This window comes from Schistocerca piceifrons, chromosome 1 (genome assembly GCF_021461385.2).
Source record: "Schistocerca piceifrons isolate TAMUIC-IGC-003096 chromosome 1, iqSchPice1.1, whole genome shotgun sequence".
NCBI classification, from domain to species: domain Eukaryota; kingdom Metazoa; phylum Arthropoda; class Insecta; order Orthoptera; family Acrididae; genus Schistocerca; species Schistocerca piceifrons.
Window position 1 is genome coordinate 773390204 of NC_060138.1, and position 20216 is coordinate 773410419.

Consider the following 20216-nt stretch of genomic DNA (forward strand, 5'->3'; position numbering starts at 1 on the left):
CCGCACTGGACCGGATCGACCCATAAAAATACATTGCATTTCTGATCGGTGATACCATTGACGATATACCAATGGAAACAGTAAGAACAGCAAAATATGTCGAAGTAACCGACCGCACTGGACCGGATCGACCCATAAAAATACATTGCAGGGAAAAAATTTTGTACACCCTTTAGGAGGTTTCTAATTCGCTCAAGATTTATTGTTGCAACATTGGATATGGAGTACATAAAATGAATACATTTACAGATAAATAACATAAACAGCTCTGATGTAGCAGGTATCCTTGTTGCAACACCATAATTAGTACCTCGTGTAGCATCCAGGGGCGGCAATGCAGGCACAGGTGATGAATATTGTCCTGGGGTACGTTATGCCACACCTGCTTGACCTGTTCGCATAGTTATGTGAGAGTTGTTGACTGACTAGTCGCACGAGTCACTTCTCGTCCCATCGTATACCACACTTGGTCGATTACACAAGTTCGGAGATCGTACTGGGCAGGGAACTTGATGCACGTCCTGCAGACCACATTGAGTTTCACGGGTAGGGTGTGGACGAGCATTATCCTGTTGAAACATACATCACCTTCCTGTTGTAATAATGGCAAAAGAACGGGTCTAATAACATTCCGCACACACCGAGAGCTGGTTATCGTCCCCCTTGGAAACAACAAAAGTGAACGAGACTTGTAGCTTACCGCAAAAAAATGTTCAAATGTGTGTGAAATCTTATGGGATTTAACTGCTAAGGTCATCAGTCCCTAATCTTACACACTACTGAACCTAAATTATCCTAAGGACAAACACACACACACACACATGCCCGAGGGAGGACTCGAACCTCCGCCGGGACCAGCCGCACAGTTCATGACTGCAGCGCCATAGACCGTTCGGCTAATTCCGCGCGGCAGCTTATCGCAACCCAGACCATAAGGCCTGGGATGGGGCCAGTGTGTCTTGGACGAATGCGCTAGACGAGACAGCGCTCAACATGTCTACGTCGTATGAGCAAACGACCAATACCTCCGTATAGGCAGAATCTGCTTACATCGCTAAAGACCACGGCGCGCCATTCCATCTTCCAAGTGATCCTCTGACGACACCAGTCGAGCCGTGCACCTCGATGCTGTGGCGTGGGTGGAAGACGGGCTAGAGGTCCGTGTGCCCGTAGTCCCACTGCCGATAACCAGTAGCTATGCTATCTGCCACTGCTTCCCTTACAATACGACGATCCTGGCGGGCATCTGTGCTGCGACGACACCCAGAATATTATCTACGGGTGTGCGAATGTTCACGTGTCCACTGATACTGGTATCGTTGCACAACTGACGTAGCACGTCCAACATGTGTGGCAATGCTCCGAAAGGACCAACCAGCTACCCGGAAGGCCACAGTTTGACCACTTTTCACACTCGCTCAGTTGGCTGTAGGAAGGACAAGTGCGTCTCCGCGGGATGGTTGCCTGCTTGCCTCAGTGAGCCTTCTAGCCGTGAGTTTCCTTGTTAAAGGTTAGACGAAGATGGCGCTTTGTGAGCTATACCACTACGCTACATGTTTGGCTGACGATGCTGAAACCATTATCAATACATCTACTGTCCCCCAGGTTGCGTAAGCTGTTATCGGATCAAAATCGAAGTCGTCTTTCCAAGGGTACTAATTTTTCAGCAGTGTAATAGCAGGAAATGCGTATGTGAGAATGAGACTCACTGGAAGAATGTTAAAGCAATATAATTCACGCATAAACCTTTCAGACAAACCTAATTTTTAGTTAGTAACATATTTGGAAAGAACGCACACCAATTTTCAGCCATATTGGTCTATTTCTGTGTGTTTGGCATTCGTGTGAATCAAGGAAGTTCAGTGATTGTCAAAAGATGGACGAAGAAGAATTTCATGTGGTGATCAAACATTATTTTATGAAAGGCAAAACGCCTCAGGAGACTAAAGAGGAGCTTGATAAACATTACAGTGACTCTGCACCTTAGATTAGAACAGTTTATAAGTGGTTTCAAAATTTTCGGAGTGGCCATATGGGCACAAGTGATGCTGAACGTTATGTACGCCCTGTGGAGGTTACGACTCCAGAAATCATTGATAAAATCCATGATATGGTGATGGATGATAGATGAGTTAAGGTGCGTGAGATTACTAGTGCTGTGTGCATCTCGAAGGAATGGCTACATAATATTTTGCATAAACATTTGGACATGAGAGATTGCTCACGCATGACCAAAAACGGAATCGTGTGAAGTGTTGTAAGGATGGTTTCCAGCTGTTCAGGAAGAATCCACACAAATTTAAGCGTCGTTTCGTCACTGTGGATGAAACATGGATACATTACTATACTCCTGAGACCAAACAACAACCTAGCCAATGGGTTACTAAGGGAGAATCTGCACCAAAAAAGGCGAAGACCAGTCCTTCGGCCTGTCTTTTAGGATTCGCAAGCGATAATCCTCATCGACTATCTGGAAAAGGGTGAAACTATTACAGGTACATATTATTCATCGCTATTCGACCGTTTGAAAATCGAGCTGCAAGAAAAACGCCGGCGATTGGATCGCAGAAAAGTCTTTTTCCATCATGACAGTGCACCAACACACACCTCAGCAGTTGTGGTCACAAAATTAATGGAAATAGAATTCCAACTCGTTTCACACTCCCCCCTCCCTGTTCTCCAGACTCGGCTCCCTCGGACTACTATTTGTTCCCCAATTTGAAGAAATGGCTGGTGGGACAAAGATTTTATTCAAACGAGGAGGTGACTGCAGCAACTAATAGCTATTTTGCAGACTTGGACAATTCCTATTATTCGGAAAGGATCAACAAGTTAGAAAAGCGTTGGACGAAGTGTATAAGTCTAAAAGGAGACTATGTCGAAAAATACAAAAGGTTTACCCCAAACACGTTCGTAGTTTTTATTTTCGCACGGACTTTTCATACACCTCTCGTATATATAGGGAGTGAACATTGATAAAACTGATAAACTGCAGAGAACTCCTGACAGGAAATGGAGAAGGAAAGGTCCAGTGAACATGTGTCGGGAAATAGACGGCGTGCGTTTAACAACAATAAATCGTGCTGCAGCACAGTGCAGAGCTGCATCCCATCCACGTCACAAAAGATGTTCAAAATGGCCTCCATGGGACTTTAAGAGACAGGGACAGTAGCAGTTGATAAGTAATATATACATAATCGCACTTTAGCTTACACAGTGTTGGCGGACCACTTGCCTGGAGCTTGTACTAGAAATTGGTCCTCCAAATCTGTTGTACGCACAGTATGCCGCCTCCGTAACGTTCGTCTGTCTGAAAGGACCCATGACCACAAAAACGCCCAAAAAGGGCTTCGAATGTTGTGTGATGTGGCTGGTGTCTGTGAGGGTACTTATTTTAGTACAGCTGTGCTGCGTATCGACCGTTTCCATCTGCTTGGGTGCACCCAAACACCATCTCGGCTTGTTCTCGACACGAATACTGGACCATTCTTTTGTTTATAGTATGCTGCGTCGATCACACAGCCTGCAACACACAAGTAACACACGGCACGTAATCAGAGGAACTGTCATTCGTCAGTGCCATCTACGGTGGCAACGATACATTGCATGTTCATAGGACCGTTTTTCCTCCATTCATGACACTACCGCACATTACACAATATGGAAAAGCGCATCTTTATTGTTGAGCGTAGCTGGATGTTTCTTTTCAGAAAGAAGATGCAGTAACATGTATTCTCCTCCTTACGTATAATCACAATACTGGCCATTAAAATTGGTACACCACGAAGATGACGTGCTACAGACGCGAAATTTAACCGACAGGAAGAAGATGCTGTGTTATGCAAATGATTAGCTTTTCATAGCATTCACACAAAGTTGGCGCCGGTGGCGACACCTACAACGTGCTGACGTGAGGAAAGTTTCCAACCAATTTCTTATACACAAACAGTAGTTGAACGGCGTTGCCTGGTGAAACGTTGTTATGATGCCTCGTATAAGGAGGAGAAATGCGTACCATCACGTTTCCGACTTTGATAAAGGTCGGATTGTAGCCTATCGCGATTGCGGTTTATAGTATCTCGACATTGCTGCTCGCGTTGGTCGAGATCCAATGACTGTTAGCAGAATATGGAATCGGTGGGTTCTGGAGGGTAATACGGAACGCCGTGCTGGATCCCAACGGCCTCCTATCACTAGCAGTCGAGATGACAGGCATCTTATCCGCATGGCTGTAACGGATCGTGCAGCCACGTCTCGATCCCTGAGTCAACAGATGGGGACGTTTGCAAGACCACAGCCATCTGCACGAACAGTTCGACGACGTTTGCAGCACATTCTCCAGATCTCTCACCAATTGTAAACGTCTGGTCAATGGTGGCCGAGAAACTGGCTCGTCACAATACGTCAGTCACTACTTTTGATGAACTGTGGTATCGTGTTGAAGCTGCATGGGCAGCTGTACCTGCACACGCCATCCAAGCTCTGTTTGACTCAATGCCCAGGCGTATCAAGGCCTTTATTACGGCCAGAGGTGGTTGTTCTGGGTACTGATTTCTCAGGAATTATGCACCCAAATTGCGTGAAAATGTAATCACATGTCAGTTCTAGTATAATATATTTGTCCAATGATACCCGTTTATCATCTTCATTTCTTCTTGGTGTAGCAATTTTAATGGCCAGTAGTGTAATTATATATTTCATACGAAACGTAATAATATACCATAATTTATAAGTTAAAACACAACAGAAACACGTTCTCCTAATATTGGGAGATGCTGTCCAAAATCGGGATCCAAAAGAAAGGTGGGAAATATGTACTTTGTTTCTGTTCCTCTAGCCTCGTGCCGCGCGTCCGGTCTCTGACACACATTGTCCTCGCGTGCAATGTATGTTCGCTCGCGCGTGCGATTTTGCAGTATGTAAGGCCTCACCCGAGCTAAGGAAGAACGGGGCGTTTTGTCACGAATTCCTTCAGTGACAGAACCTTACGAAGATTCTAACGCTAGTTAAATTCCCAGTGGCACGCGATACAAGAGAGAATTTGTAATTCACGGAGATATTTACCTTTAAAATTTTGGTCCGTGGGTTTCAGGAAGTGTAGGACAACATATTACATCTCCCCACATATGTTCCGCAAAATAACCGCGACAATGAAATCTGGGAAATCAGGACACATGCGAAGGCTTAGCGACAATCGCCCTTCTCAAGTACCATTCAGAAATGGATGAGTAAGAAGGAAGGTTACAATAATAGTAACAGATGTACCCTATGTCACGCACCAGAAGATGGCTTAAGGAATACTGATGGGCATGCGATGTCTTCAGTGCGTAACGTGTGGTTTTCAACTATCTGATGTAGACTAGTACAGTATTTAAATAAACAGACTGACACACTCCCTGCTGTCATGGATTAAGGAACAGATTTATCTGAATTGCAGCAGAGGATGATAGGTGGGTCTCAGTCCTAGTGAAATGACTATCTCAGAAACGGTGAAGTCATTAGTCAGCTCGCATGCCTGTGTGATGGAAGTATACATTTTGGATGTATAGAGGACAGCTTATAACATTCCTAGTTTAGGGTATACTTAAATTTATTTATTTACTTTTTTGCTTTAAAATTTTTGCATATTGGTACTATATTTTCTTTAGGTATGAAGTAAAGGATATTATACTGAAAGTTGAAGTTCTCTGAGTTATGTATGTAAAATATTATGTAAATTGTTTATTAAATTAAATAATTTTCTGATGACCTTTTGTATTTAAAAATAATTGTGTGTATAAATTGTTCATGTTGAGGTAAATTTGACAATGTAAGAAATAGGTGTTATGTAAAAGCCACTGTGCTTTTGTTTGAAACGAAAGTGGCTCTGGGGGGTGGAAAAGGTTGCAAGGGCGAATTGGCGCGCTACCTAGAGCAAACGCGGGAAGTAAGTCACACAGTCTGTAGGTAACAGTGATTGAGGCAACACCTTTGTGGAGCAGGAGAAACTTTGCCTGTACATTTGCACAAAAATGCGTCGGATGAAGAGTGCAAACGGCTTACGGCATAGCTGGGAGTTGTTGGGCTACTATATGTAAAATTGAACGACACCAAGAAGAGAAATTGAGCCTATACAACAAGATACTCGCAGGCCGTACTGTGGGTAATGTAGCCGTCATAATTGTTCGCCACACCCAAAGCTACAGCCACCAGATAACATTTATTTTTGTACTTTTACTTTTTTACGGCGTGAACCATTAATTTAAACTGTGTTTTAATAATCATTCTTGAACTGGTTCACCCTGTTATTTCATCCTAATCATACACCAGTACAGTGTTCCTTCCTGGTGTTTGATTAATCCAAGTATCCTATTTTACAGACTTATGAAGTGCCAAGGTAATATAAAGAGGCACAATGTAAATTTTTGTTAACTATTGTAAAGTGTTATAGCGAAAGTTTGCTTACGTAAAATTCAGTCAGAGTGTGACCAAGCTACAAGAATCTGTTAAATGACTGTACAGAGTTAGTTCAAAGGCCGGCCGAAGTGGCCGTGCGGTTAAAGGCGCTGCAGTCTGGAACCGCAAGACCGCTACGGTCGCAGGTTCGAATCCTGCCTCGGGCATGGATGTTTGTGATGTCCTTAGGTTAGTTAGGTTTAACTAGTTCTAAGTTCTAGGGGACTAATGACCTCAGCAGTTGAGTCCCATAGTGCTCAGAGCCATTTGAACCATTTTTTTTTAGTTCAAAGACTAATATCTTTTGAAAATAAATTCCAGTAAGAAAGAGGTTTTCTTCAAGTGAAATGTACAGTATAAAAATTTTATTCTTTAGTATCTAAGTATTTTAGTATTTAAGTTTGTTGATTATGGAAAGTGCTTTTCTAAGGGTCCCCCTGACTAAATTTTTTTTAGCTCCTTGAAGTTATCTATTGGGTGTTTTCTCTTTTAAAAACGTAATGTATAATGTTGTAGTCCAACATTGTTTAAGTGGAGTAATATTTATTTGAAGAACCAAATCAAACAACAGCAAGAAAGTAGTCAAAATTCATTCATGATTTTCCAGTACTTCAATGTTTCATTGCCTGGATGGGCAGGCGACCATTTGAACACGTTTCAAACCACTAAAAGAACTTGGAACTGAGTAGTCCTACTTCAGTACAATACTATTCCTACTGCGTTTCTTTCTAACCGCTGGGTAAGATCTTATGAAAAGAATTGAATAGTCTGATTTACTTATTCATTAGACACAAGACACGGTCAAATCCTGTAAAAAGGGTAACTCTATTGATTGGCTTTTCCTATAAACAGGACTATCCTCCCATAGTCTGCTTAAACTAAATTGTAGTAATAGGGTTATATGTGGCAACATAGAAACAGGGTTTTCTGTTTATTTAGGAAAAAGCATACTAAATTACGATAGTAGTAGTAAGGCTATACGTGGTGACCGTGACAGGACTATTTGTTCTTTTGGGGTATAGTATACATGGCAACATAGAGACAGAGTTTTCTGTTGTTTACTTAAAAGCAAACTAAATTGCAATAATAGTGGTACGGTTATAAGCTGTGGAGAAAACTGCGAATTACACGGGCCACCGATGTCCTAGATGATCGTTGACTGAAAAGGCAAGTGAAAGCGAGCCAGTATTCTATAGTGGGATACGTCATCCTCCGAATAAGTCAGTGGATAACAAGACTGCTCTAATACATTATTTCAGTGTACCCTATTGTGTGTGGAAATCCGAAGTAGCTAGATGGAAACTCGGTACATGAAAGAAGACAGGTCGACGAAAGTGAGTTTACTTTCCTCGACAGTATGTAAACTAGACTACTGTTGACTGACTACGACTAGCCTAAAGTCAGCGTGAGCTGTTAGGAACGTCAAGGTCAGACATTGCTCAATTATCTTTCAAACAACATAACACGGCGGAGGTTGCATTATTGTTGGTAAGTATTTTTGTGGTATTCGATAGGTCCATTTACTTGAAACTTCCTGGCAGATTAAAACTGTGTGCCGGACCGAGACTCGAACTCGGGACCTTTGCCTTTCGCGGGCAAGAGCTCTATCAACTGAGCTATCCAAGCACGACTCACGCCCCGTCCTCACAGCTTTACTTCTGCCAGTACCTCGTCTCCTACCTTCCAAACTTAACAGAAGCTCTACTGCCAACCATGCAGAACTAGGACTCCTGAAAGAAAGGATATTGCAGAGACATGGCTTAGGCACAGCCTGGGGGATGTTTCCAGAATGAGATTTTCACTCTGCAGCGGAGTGTGCGCTGATATGAAACTTCCTGGCAGATTAAAACTGTGTGCCGGACCGAGACTCGAACTCGGGACCTATGCCTTTCGCGGGCAAGTGCTCTACCAACTTTTTTACTTGTTTGCAAGGTGTTATTCACTATCTTGGTAAATAATCAGCTCTCGGAGTTTCACTTCCTCCAAACAAGTCAAATATGTTCTCTTTGATCGATAGTACTTTTCAGACATACAGCACCATTCAATATGGCTACAAAATGCTGAAAGACCATTAGTAAAAATGTTTCAAAGCCCCTACATTTCCCAGACCGTAAACAAAATTAACGTCGTTGAACGATATCGTGACTCATTCACAGCCTCGGGTTGCTTCACTGATATGCGATTACCGCTCCTAGATTTTACTCAACAGCGACACAAAGATCTTTACCCGCCTGTTGGCTGGGCGGCTTAAATGAACGGATCGGCACGTGGTTTCCCCTGATCAAACTTCTTTGGCGGGCGCCAGTAACATCCGCACTGCCCTCTGTCGCTATCGTGGGCATAATCGCTCTTGCTTACGCTCGTAGTATGCCTTGACTTTTGGCAGCTTTTGACTTCAGCTAGGCGTTCGATCAAGTCGATCACGACTACCTGGAGGGGGTGCTCCGCAATATGGACTATCTTGATATAACCGTCGGCGTCATAATTCATCCCCTTGGTGGAACTACTACTCGTGTACTCTACAATGGCCGTCTAAGTCCTCCCATCTCGATCTGTCGATCGGTGCGTCACCGCTCTCTGTACTGTTGCGTGCTTTCCCCATGGAACCGTTGTTCTGCCGAATCCGTCAACGCCTGTCTGCGTTGTCGCTCGGTGACCATGCATTCAGCATCACTGCTTATGCAGACGATCTCGTCATCGTTCCTCGCAGTGGTGCTGAGATCAGGGAGTCACCGGCACGTGTTATCACCTACAGCGAACCTTCTGGTAGCTACCTTAACATCCGCAAATCGAGCGCCATGGCTACAGGTGCGGGGCTTCCTGCGGACAGCGCTGCTCCTTTGCTTGTAGGGGATACTATCCGATGTTTAGGACTCGATTTCGCAAGTGATCTGCGGCGCACGATTGGCCTCAACTGCCGGTGCCTACTTTCCTAACTACGAGCTGGGCTCTTAGATTACCGTTTACAAGCACCCGATCTTCTGCAACGGACGTAATATGTAAATGTATATTTGGCGTCACGTATCCCCCCCGTGGCACAGACACTTCCTGTTACCGCCATCCAAGGCCTGCCGCACAGTAGCGGCATTGGGTTCATTTGTTTGTCACAGCTTGCTGTTCAAGATAGGTACGACACCCTCACACTCCCGCAGTGGAGGGGCGGTTAGGTCTGTAACATGCGCCTCACAGAGCGGTAGCTGTCTACATTGGCTCTCACATAGTGTTGTGGCGCCGTTGTCCTACGTGCCTTACCAGCCTCTCGTTGGAGGCCCTTGCACCACATTCTCTCTCAGCACCTATCCGGCTTTCGGAAGTCCCGCCGCCCTTATTTTACTTCCGCTACTTTTTCTTCGAACGGAACTGCGTCCGTGTCATGATACTAACAGCGCACTTGACACCCACGAAGGCGATCTATGATTTCCTACCGATTGTGGCTGACGGGAAGCATCCCCACGTCGACTGGCTTGCCGTTTGGCGATCGGTGTGCGCTCCTTTTCTTGACACTGACATCCTGTCTGCGTGGTACCTTACTGTCAATGGGGAGCAAGAATGCCGGTCACGCCTTCACGGGATTCACCTCGCAGACACCTCATTGTGTATCACCTTTGATGTTTTGGACACAGACGAGCACCGCCTGGTGTGCAGATCAGAAATAGGTGTCTGGTTCTGGATGGGACATATGTTGCCCCTAATTACCTGTAGGATTTCTCATGAGATACCTCCTCCTTCCGGACGCAGGATACTTCCCGCAGCCGAAGACGAACTCTGCGAAGTGGATTTGTGGACACGCAGCTCACTACTTGTTTGCTGATGGCGAGAAAAGTTTCCTTGATTTTTGGTAGTTCCTTAAAGAACGACGTTAAGTAGTTGTCCGCAATCGAAGATACGGAGAATCTGTCTCCAATTTCCTTTGCAGTGTCTTCCTTAACCCACCCCAGAGCTGGGACGTTCCTGTCACGAAGAGTTGATCCCCGCCTCTTCCATACTTAGAACCGATATATTCTGTGATCATCGGAACGTTCTTCTCGGAAACACTGTACGTCAATAGACTCAATGAGTCTTAACGTCTTGCGGCGCCCTCCTCCTCGTGCGAGGCTTTCCCGCTCTTCTCGGTGGAATTAATGTTCAGAAAGAAAGAAAAATAAACAAACAATGTTCATTTTGCCTGTACTCCACGGTCCCTACGCTTTCCTTGGTTCCTGGAGGGTGGGAATGGTACATGGTCGCCAGACATGGGCTGCGACCCCTGCCCACTTTGTCTCCACCCCGGTGTTGGGCTACCAACCGGGCGAATCATGTTCAAACCTCCCTCGTGCCCATTTTTTTCTACCCTTCGCTTTATTCATATTTGTGTCTGTGTGGTGATGTAACGTCCGTTTGCAACAGCGAGATATAAGGTACGCACGTAGAATGACAGTTGACTCTGTACGACTAGTCTATTAGCAGCCGAAAGGAAGTGGCTTTCGTTCTAGAACCGCAAGCGGTTAATGACAGGGCGACAAGTCAACCGAATCCTCCACCGGAAAACACGTTTGGCGTGTCACACACGACATTCGTGGCAACACGTGTGTCATATGATAGAAACATCTTATCGATGCACCTAATTTTGTACGACTAGTAAGTGACCTTGCCCGATGTAGGTGTTCGTATGAATATGAATGTAATCACTCCCAAGGAAATGATGAAAACATGATATGAAACTTCCTGGCAGATTAAAACTGTTTGCCGGACCGAAACTCGAACTCGGGACCTTTGCCTTTCGCGGGCAAGTGCTCTACCAACTGATCTACCCAAGCACGACTCATGCCCCGCAGGAGAGCTTCTGTTAAGTTTGGAAGGTAGGAGACGAGGTACTGGCAGAAGTAAAGCTATGAGGGCGGGGCTGAGTCGTGCTTGGGTAGCTCAGTTGTTAGAGCACTTGCCCGCCAAAGGCAAAGGTCTCGAGTTCGAGTCTCGGTCCGGTACACAGTTTTAATCTGCCAGGAAGTTTCATATCAGCACACACTCCGCTGCAGAGTGAAAATCTCATTATGAAAACAAGATAGTTTGTCACATAAGCTGCAACAAATGGACGCAACAATTTGACAATCACAAAGTTTCTCTGTGCTCGATCAAAACATATATTTTTAATGTTTTTGAAGTTGCATTCCGTTTTGGAACTCTTGACTCCTGAATTCCTTTGTTGCCACATAGTTCACAACCATTTTTTTCTCTATTTTCTTATTTTGAAAGAAGTCTATGTGGTATCTTGCCTGTTCTCGCTAGTCATCAACATCCTCTTGGGACGACAACGTATTCTTACCATATGAGTCATATTCTATAACCAATGACAACTGCCAAGACTGCAGAAAGAGAACAAACATTTCAGTGACCGGACTGACAGTTCATAATGTTGCAAAAAAAAATAATGGCACGAGAGAGTCAGTTCACAATGTTGCGAAAAAAAAAGAATGGCACGAGGGAGTTTCCAACACGGCTCGGCCGCTTTCTAGACCAGCTTTGCTGTTTCAGTCTGCTCTGTTGCAATTCTAGTTCTTGAACCGTTCACTGTTTTTTATTTTGCTTTGTTTTTCACAGTCCAATACACCGTCTTCCTGTTTTCATGCTTGATCTGTGTTCAGAGTTTAACGGGCTATCCACTGGGCCATCTTACCACTGAATACGAGGGGGTTGCGATGGAGAGGAGTTTCCCTTGTTAGTAGATATTGGTTTCCTGACGCCATTGTAGGAACTTTTCTTCTAGTTTTCAATAGTACTACCTCCTGTAGGAATATTTTATACTTTTCAACTCTCTGTATAAGTGAAGATTACGCACAAGTTTTGTCATTCAGAAATAGCATTTGAATGTTAGTTGTTTGTGTGGAGGTCAAGTTACATCCCCCGCAAGAAGAAGAAACGTCCACCAGTACATGTCGGAATTCGACATGGGCAGGATCATGTCCTATCAAAACTGATATTAACGTTGACGATATTGCGGGATCCCGCATTAATCATGTAAATACTGAATCGACGTGTTCAGAAGGACCATACTCAAAACTGTACAGGTTGTCTTGGACTCCACGAATCTAGCGCCCGACAGGAAAGAAATATTGTCCACTTGGTCATGCTGTGTAATACCGACACGTCACGTGCCTCGAGTCAGGGAATCAGCTTGTTCGCAGCAAGACAAACATCCATACGGACAGCACGAAGGCGTCTGTAGCACCACGGACTGGCAGCACTGCAACCTCTGTGGCGGTTCTCCTTGGTGCAGCAGCAAAGAGAGCCGCTTCGACACTAATGAGCTCAACGACAGTACTGGACATAGCATCACGCCTTTTCTAGCATCTCGCGTCTCTTACAGGATCACTTTGTTGTCCATCTGTCTATCTTTCTGTCTGTCTGCCCGACAGTTAAAAACCCTTTTTCTTAGGAACGAGTAGAGGTATCAAGCTGAAATTTATGTCACACACTGAGACCTATGGTACGTTGCCGATGTAAAATGTTGAAGCTCCTAAGTCAACGCAGTCAGACGATACGGCAGTTTATGTCACACATTTTCATACTCGCAAACTCACTCATCCAAACTTATAGGGTACTTCCTATTGCCTTAGAATCATAAGACTTGGCAAGAAGCAATGTTTCAAGTTTTATTTGGAACAAACATTCACAGAGAGACTATTCTGCAAATGTTTGCTCAAATACAACTTGAAACGCCATATCTAAGTGCGGCAATCGCTCCTGGATATCTGATAATGGACAAATTCCGAAACACGTCATGTGAACAGTAAAGTAATTCATTGCTTGGTGTTTGTCTTTATCCAGAATGCAGAACTACTAATTATTTTAATAATTATCGTCTGCCTCCTGCATCACTTTATGTCTATTTATGTTATTGAAATCAAAACATTCTCGAGTATCCAGGAATCTCTTAGACCGAATCGTGGCAGTATCAATGTCGATAGCAGACAAAAATGGTCGAGAGTCTCGATTCCCAGAATGGTTGAATTGTCTGCAGGCGTGATCAGGTTTGTGCGAAACCCTCAGTGCACGAATCCTAATCACACCTGGCCAATCTTTTCAGACGAGTCCCCGATCTGCCTAAACGCCACGCTGGACATATCCATGTATGGACGCTCCGAGGAGAACCAACGTTGTCAGACCGTTTTCATACGAGCGCAGCGCCTGGGTGATAGCACGGGGTGCCATTGGGTACACAACTCGATCACCTCTGTTTCGCATAGCTGCCAGTTTGGACAGAAGCCGTTATATTCCTGATGTGCTAAGGCCGGTGACTGCGCCCTAACCCCATGGTCTACGTAACATTATCTGCCAACAAGATAATGGACGACCAAATGTTCCCTTCGCTGTCTAGACCTGCCTTCATAAAGATGGTGTCCGACTGTCGCCATGGCCAGCACATTCTACAGATCTCTCACCCACAGAATACATCTGTTCATGTGTTGCCCAGTGACAAGCATGCCACCATTCTCCAGCCACTACTGGTGAACTCTGCTTTAGAGTTCAAGCAGATATGAAATGTCGTACCTGTACCTGTCCTCCACACTCATTTCGAATCCATGCGCAATCAGGTTCTTCTGAGGTGGCAGCTCAGTGTACTAAATTTCTCACCCTGCCTACCTCCAGATCATCTACAAATTTTATCATGTATTGTTCCCACTACACCTAATACGTACAATAAGTAAAATTCTGTTACTTTTTTATCCTACCGGCATTTCATTTTTAATGTCCAGCGGCCTATCAGCTCATACGAACTTAAATGATGTTCATCTAATGAAGCTATACTTTTCCTGATGTGGGATCCGACAAATGAGTATGCACACGTCAAGAGGAGAGTCCTGTCAATATTCTGCTGTTTTTTTTTTTTTTTTTTCTCATGGAGGCCATATGACACAGCACTGAATTCGTATATCCATCTCTAGAACGTTCAATGAATGTCGGTATTATTTGACACGTTTTCTATCAGCACAGGTGGTACTGATCATCATCATCATCATCATCATTATCATCATTGATATCTGTGGTACAATAAAGGTGCTATCCTGTCGTGGCATAACTAGACTCGACACATTTTTTTCCATTTTCTCCTTTTTTCCTCCATTGCATTTTCTAACGTTAGGGGAATAAGTCACGAATGAAAATCCTAAAATATTATTAATAACATTATAATATGGAGCTGAAGGAGCATGGATTGTTGAAGAATGGTTTTTCTAGACGATGGAGACACGTTCTATCAACAGTGTGATGAAAGAGCAGAGGCGAGGAGATCGTAATAATCGCCAGCAGAGATCAGCGGCTTAAACAGAGACAATTAATCTTGGTGTGGTACTTTAGATTTTGTGCACAAAAACGATGGGCTCAAGGAATTTTTACAAAGGAGATTTGTCGGTTTGCTCTAGAAAAAAATGAAGTTTAGAAAGATAAGTGGGTAAAGATTGTTGTTTGATTATTTTCCAGGGGGATGATCACATATTACCTTCGCGATAGAACATTAGAAGCAGATTCAAGTGCAGCCGTGATTTCATGCTGTACAATGCAAACGCAAAAAAGGGCGTCGTTGATTTGCTGTTTATGCCTAACCTCGGGAATCTAGAGAACAGGGAAACTGGAAATGACTGTCGAGCCATGATGGACGGGCGCATTTGGTAGCAGCCAGTACTTTTACGAATTTTGTCATTTTTTCTGGGGAGGCGTGATAGATCTGCTCTAGAGTCTGCATACCTTAGGGTCTACGTCTATGTGCAACCATGTTGCTCCTGTGCGGTCTATTAATGCCATCTACCCACTAGATGTCACCGCAAGGAAACTAGACAACTGCAATATTTTCCAGGTTCAGTGTTCACGAAACAGTTTTTAACACGACTGTACTCCTCTGAACGCTGTTTAGGTTTCACAGTAATAATATTGGCGCACCACAACGAGTGACAACCCTGTCTGGCTATCTGTTTTAATTTCCGGCAGAAAACGAAGTGCTTTCACCGTGAATTTGTCAATATTTGGAGTACGACTCTCACGTACTATGTGTCACATAATTTAGGACGCACTGTGTCAACAAAGGTAGTCTGTATTCGTAGTAATGATGACAGAGAGGCGAAATATTTTCTTTGATTCTTCATTGCCTCTTGGTCTACAAACGTTTAAGAGAAGCTATTTTCAAGCAAGAGCAGGCAATAAATATCAATCCATAGGTCTTTAACACTCACAACTGATTGCGGTACCTAATGTAGTGGAAAAAGTTAAAAGAAGAAAACAAATTCAATGTTTGAAATGTCCTGACAACCGTACAAAATTTTACCGCTGTATTAAGTATATATGACGTGTGGAAATGTCAGACGTTCTAAGTGGCAGTATCATATCTGTTACGAGAATTAAAAAACAGCCCATCTCTTTTCGTACATAACTTGCTTCTACCAAAAAATTGAGGAGGTCATATGAAACCACATAATTATACTGTTCATCTCATAACTGCCAAAAATAATGGGACAAATTAGAAAATAAATAATTTATGGTTGGTTGGTTGGTTGGTTGTTTTGGGGAAGGAGACCGGACAGCGAGGTCAACGGTCTCATCGGATTAGGGAAGGACGGGGAAGGAAGTCGGCCGTGCCCTTTGAAAGGAACCATCCCGGCATTTACCTGGAGCGATTTAGGGAAATCACGGAAAACCTAAATCAGGATGGCCGGACGCGGGATTGAACCGTCGTCCTCCCGAATGTGAGTCCAGTATCTAACCACTGCGCCACCTCGCTCGGTAAATAATTTATGAAGAAAGTATCAAGCCAGGGAAGAGACTGGTTCTAAATGGCAAAAAGAAAGTTTTTGTTCCATTTGCCATTAACATATCCTCATATCTTTTTAATTTTTTACAAGAGGGTAACAATGTTAAACTCAAGAGTAAATCTTTCAGTGACTTCTACTTGTTAAGTAACTCCAAGCTTGTAATCGGATGTTTTAAAGTTGACAATAGAACTGTGCTGTTGAGGAAGAAATGAAAACATCGTCAACAGGTGTTTACGTTTTGCAACTGATAAACATGGCTGCCTTTCCAGTCAGGTACGGCATGGCAAACATTAGTCAAGGTCTTTCCTTTTTTTGAAGACCGTGACATTTTTCCATTCTTCTATTTCACATTAAGAGTTTTTAATAATTATTTGAATTAGATTAGTAGAAAAACTTTGATCATACAGCCTTTGGAGATCTCACACGCCTACATTCGAAACAAAGTTTTAACAGCATCTTTAAAATCAGAGAAGTCAATTATATGCATAGTAATTAAATGGAACGACCGCCTGGTTGGCCGTGCGGTCTAACGCACGGCTTTCCGGGCTGTAAGGAGCGCCTGGTCCCCGGCACGAATCCGCCCGGCGGACTTGTGTCGAGGTCTGGTGAGCCGGCCAGTCTGTGGATGGTTTTTAGGCGGTTTTCCATCTGCCACGGCGAATGCGGGCTGGTTCGCCTTATTCTGCTTCATCTACACTCTGTCGGCGATTGCTGCGCAAACAAGTTCTCCACGTTCCCTGGGGGAGGGGGGTGTCCACCGGGAGTCGAACAGCACAATAACCCTGGGTTCGGTGTGGGGCGGCCGAGGGGTGAAGTGGACTGCGGTAGTCGTTGTGGGGTTGTGGACCACTGCCGCTGCGATGGGGACGAAGCCTCTCCGTCGTTTCTAGGCCCTCGGTTAACATACAATACAATACAATTAAATGTAACGTGTTCATAACTTGAGTTCATTCAACAACCTCACGAAAGACCGATCGAGGTGGCGCCGTGCGTAGCACAATGGATTCGTATTCGGTAGAATGATGGTTCAAACTAGGATCGGGCCACCCAGACTTTGGTTTCCGTGATTTCCCCAAATGGCCCCACGCAAATGCCACGACAGTTCCTCTGAAAAAGGTACGGCTGATTTCCTTACCCCTCCTTTCGTCAGCAATGGCTGTGCACTGTCTCTCATGAGTCATAACCACGCTGTCGATGGGACGTTAAACTCTGATCTTCCATCCATCCTTTTCTTGCAAAGGAGAGGTCTTTTTTATTTTTCATCTTTTACACGCCATCTACACTACTGGCCATTAAAATTGCTACACCAAGAAGAAATGCAGATGATAAACGGGTATTCATTGGACATATATATTATTCTAGAACTGACATGTTATTACATTTTCACCCAATTTGGGTGCATAGATTCTGAGAAATCAGTACCCAGCACAACCACCTCTGGCCGTAATAACGGCCTTGATACGCCTGGGCAATGAGTCAAACCGAGCTTGAATGGCGTGTACAGGTACAGCTGCCCATGCAGCTTCAACACGATACCACAGTTCATCAAGAGTAGTGACTGGCGTATTGTGACGGGCAAGTTGCTCGGCCACCATTGACCAGACGTTTTCAGTTGGTGAGAGATCTGGAGAATGTGCTGGCCAGGGCAGCAGTCAAACATTTTTTGTTTCCAGAAAGGCGGTCGTGCATTATCCAGCTGAAATGTAGGGTTTCGCAGGGGTCGAATGAAGGGTAGAGCCACGGGTCGTAACACGTCTGAAATGTAACGTCCACTGTTCAAAGTGCCGTCAATGCGAACAAGAGGTGACCGAGACGTGTAACCAATGGCACCCCATACCATCACGCCGGGTGATACGCCAGTATGGCGATGACGAATACTCGCTTCCATTGAAGCTGTAAACAGAACCCGGATTCATCGGGAAAAATGAAGTTTTGCCATTCGTGCACCCAGGTTCGTCGTTGAGTACACCATCGCAGGCGCTCCTGTCTGTGATGCAGCGTCAAGGGTAACCGCAGCCATGGTCTTCGAGCTGATAGTCCATGCTACTGCAAACGTCGTCGAACTGTTCGTGCGGATGGTTGTTGTCTTGCAAACGTCCCCATCTGTTGACTCAGGGATCGAGACGTGGCTGTACGATCCGTTACAGCAATGCGGATAAAATGCTTGTCATCTCGACTGCTAGTGATACGAGACCGTTGGGATCCAACACGGCGTTCCCTTTTAGCATCCTGAACCCACCGATTCCATATTCCGCAAACAGCCATTGGATCTCGACCAACGCAACCAGCAATGTCGCGATACGATAAACCGCAATCGCGATAGGCTACAATCCAACCTTCATCAAAGTTGGAAACGTGATTGTGCGCATTTCTCCCCCTTACACGAGGCAACGCCGGTCAACTGCTGTTTGTGTATAAGAAATCGGTTGAAAACTTTCCTCATGTCAGCACGTTGTAGGTGTCGCCACCGGCGCCAACCTTGTGTGAAAGCTCTGAAAAGCTAATCATTTGCATATCGCAGCATCTTCTGCCTGTCGGTTAATTTTCGCGTCTGTAGCACGTCATCTTCGTGGTGTAGCAGTTTTAATGGCCATTAGTGTAGTAACGAATGTCTCAAACATGTTTCCCTTGATCTGGCACTTGTATTAAGTCTAGGAAAATGCAACAGTGTATCGAGAACACAACAGCACTGACGAGTTGTTCTGTGTAAAAAATGGCACTTAGAACGTTTTGACACTTCCTCTCTTTATACAGTTCCCATTGTATCAAGAGAAACGAATCGCTAAACTTAGTGGTTCGTGCCACTGCAAGCTGTCGTCAACCGCAGCCGTTGAGAAATAATTTAAAGTGAAATTACCGTACAAATGAAATTCAGCGGCCGCCGATGAATTAGAACTCCGTCAGAGCAAAATCAGACGAAGCAAATGGAAGGTATAACAAGACTCGAAAGAACGGCAGGTAAAAAGAGTAACTGTAAGTTTAAGTGATAGAACTTTCTTTACACAAAAAGATCTTAAGGACTCCATCTCAAATTGGAAAACTATGAGCTGGAGCAAACAATGCTTTTTTCTGACAAGTGGATGCAGGAGCGTGTATAGCGAGCGAGCAGCATTGCTTCAGAATCTAGACTTGCATTCGAGAGGAGTGAGGTTCAAATCCGCATAAGAATATCGTTGTTTCGGCTTACACTAGTTTCTTAATTCATATCAGATGATGCACTTTGTATTATGACTAGCCGAGGAACCCTGCATTGCCCGGGTATTCATTTTCCCAATTTTCCATTAGAAACGAAAACAAAATATGAACTGTGTTTGTAGTGTAATATCGAAAATCTCGTTTCCTGTATTCGTGGAAACGCTTTTCAAATTATGAAACAAATATGCATAATGTACAATCCATTTAAGAAACATTGTACATAAATTCTCTGTAATTTTTATTTAACTCAGAACTTAATGATAAACAGCATCTATAGTTGTACGTCCAGGAGCTACGATGCGATTTTGTAATCGTCTCCATGGCAACGCCTCTTCATTACTCTATAGACAGTTATTGTCTTCGCCTACAGCCGTTTGCGCTTCGCAGTCGAAAGGTGTCAAAAGCGCTGCCAGGTGTCGGTGATTTCCTTAAGTTGACTAGACCGTAAGAGTGTGTTAGTAGTAGAGAAGAAATGAGGGGCTTATTTCAATAGAGGTATAAGTCCATTTCCTCCACTTTTCTGGCTATAATGCTTCTGTAATTAATGATCCAAACAAACAGAAAGAAAAGTTCATCTCTAGCAAGAAGCCATATGCTTGAATATTTCTGGTATCTCAACTGCAGATTTTTCAGCGTTCATTTAACTTTAGGACTCTGTATCTCAAAATGAACAAAAATGGACTTGTACCACTATTGAAATAAGCCCTTCAAATGTATCGCTACTTCATGCATGATGAGGCATTTTTTCACGCATCTCAGTGTTTATGAAGTCGTATCTCTTGAACTATGTGTCATATAATGATATAC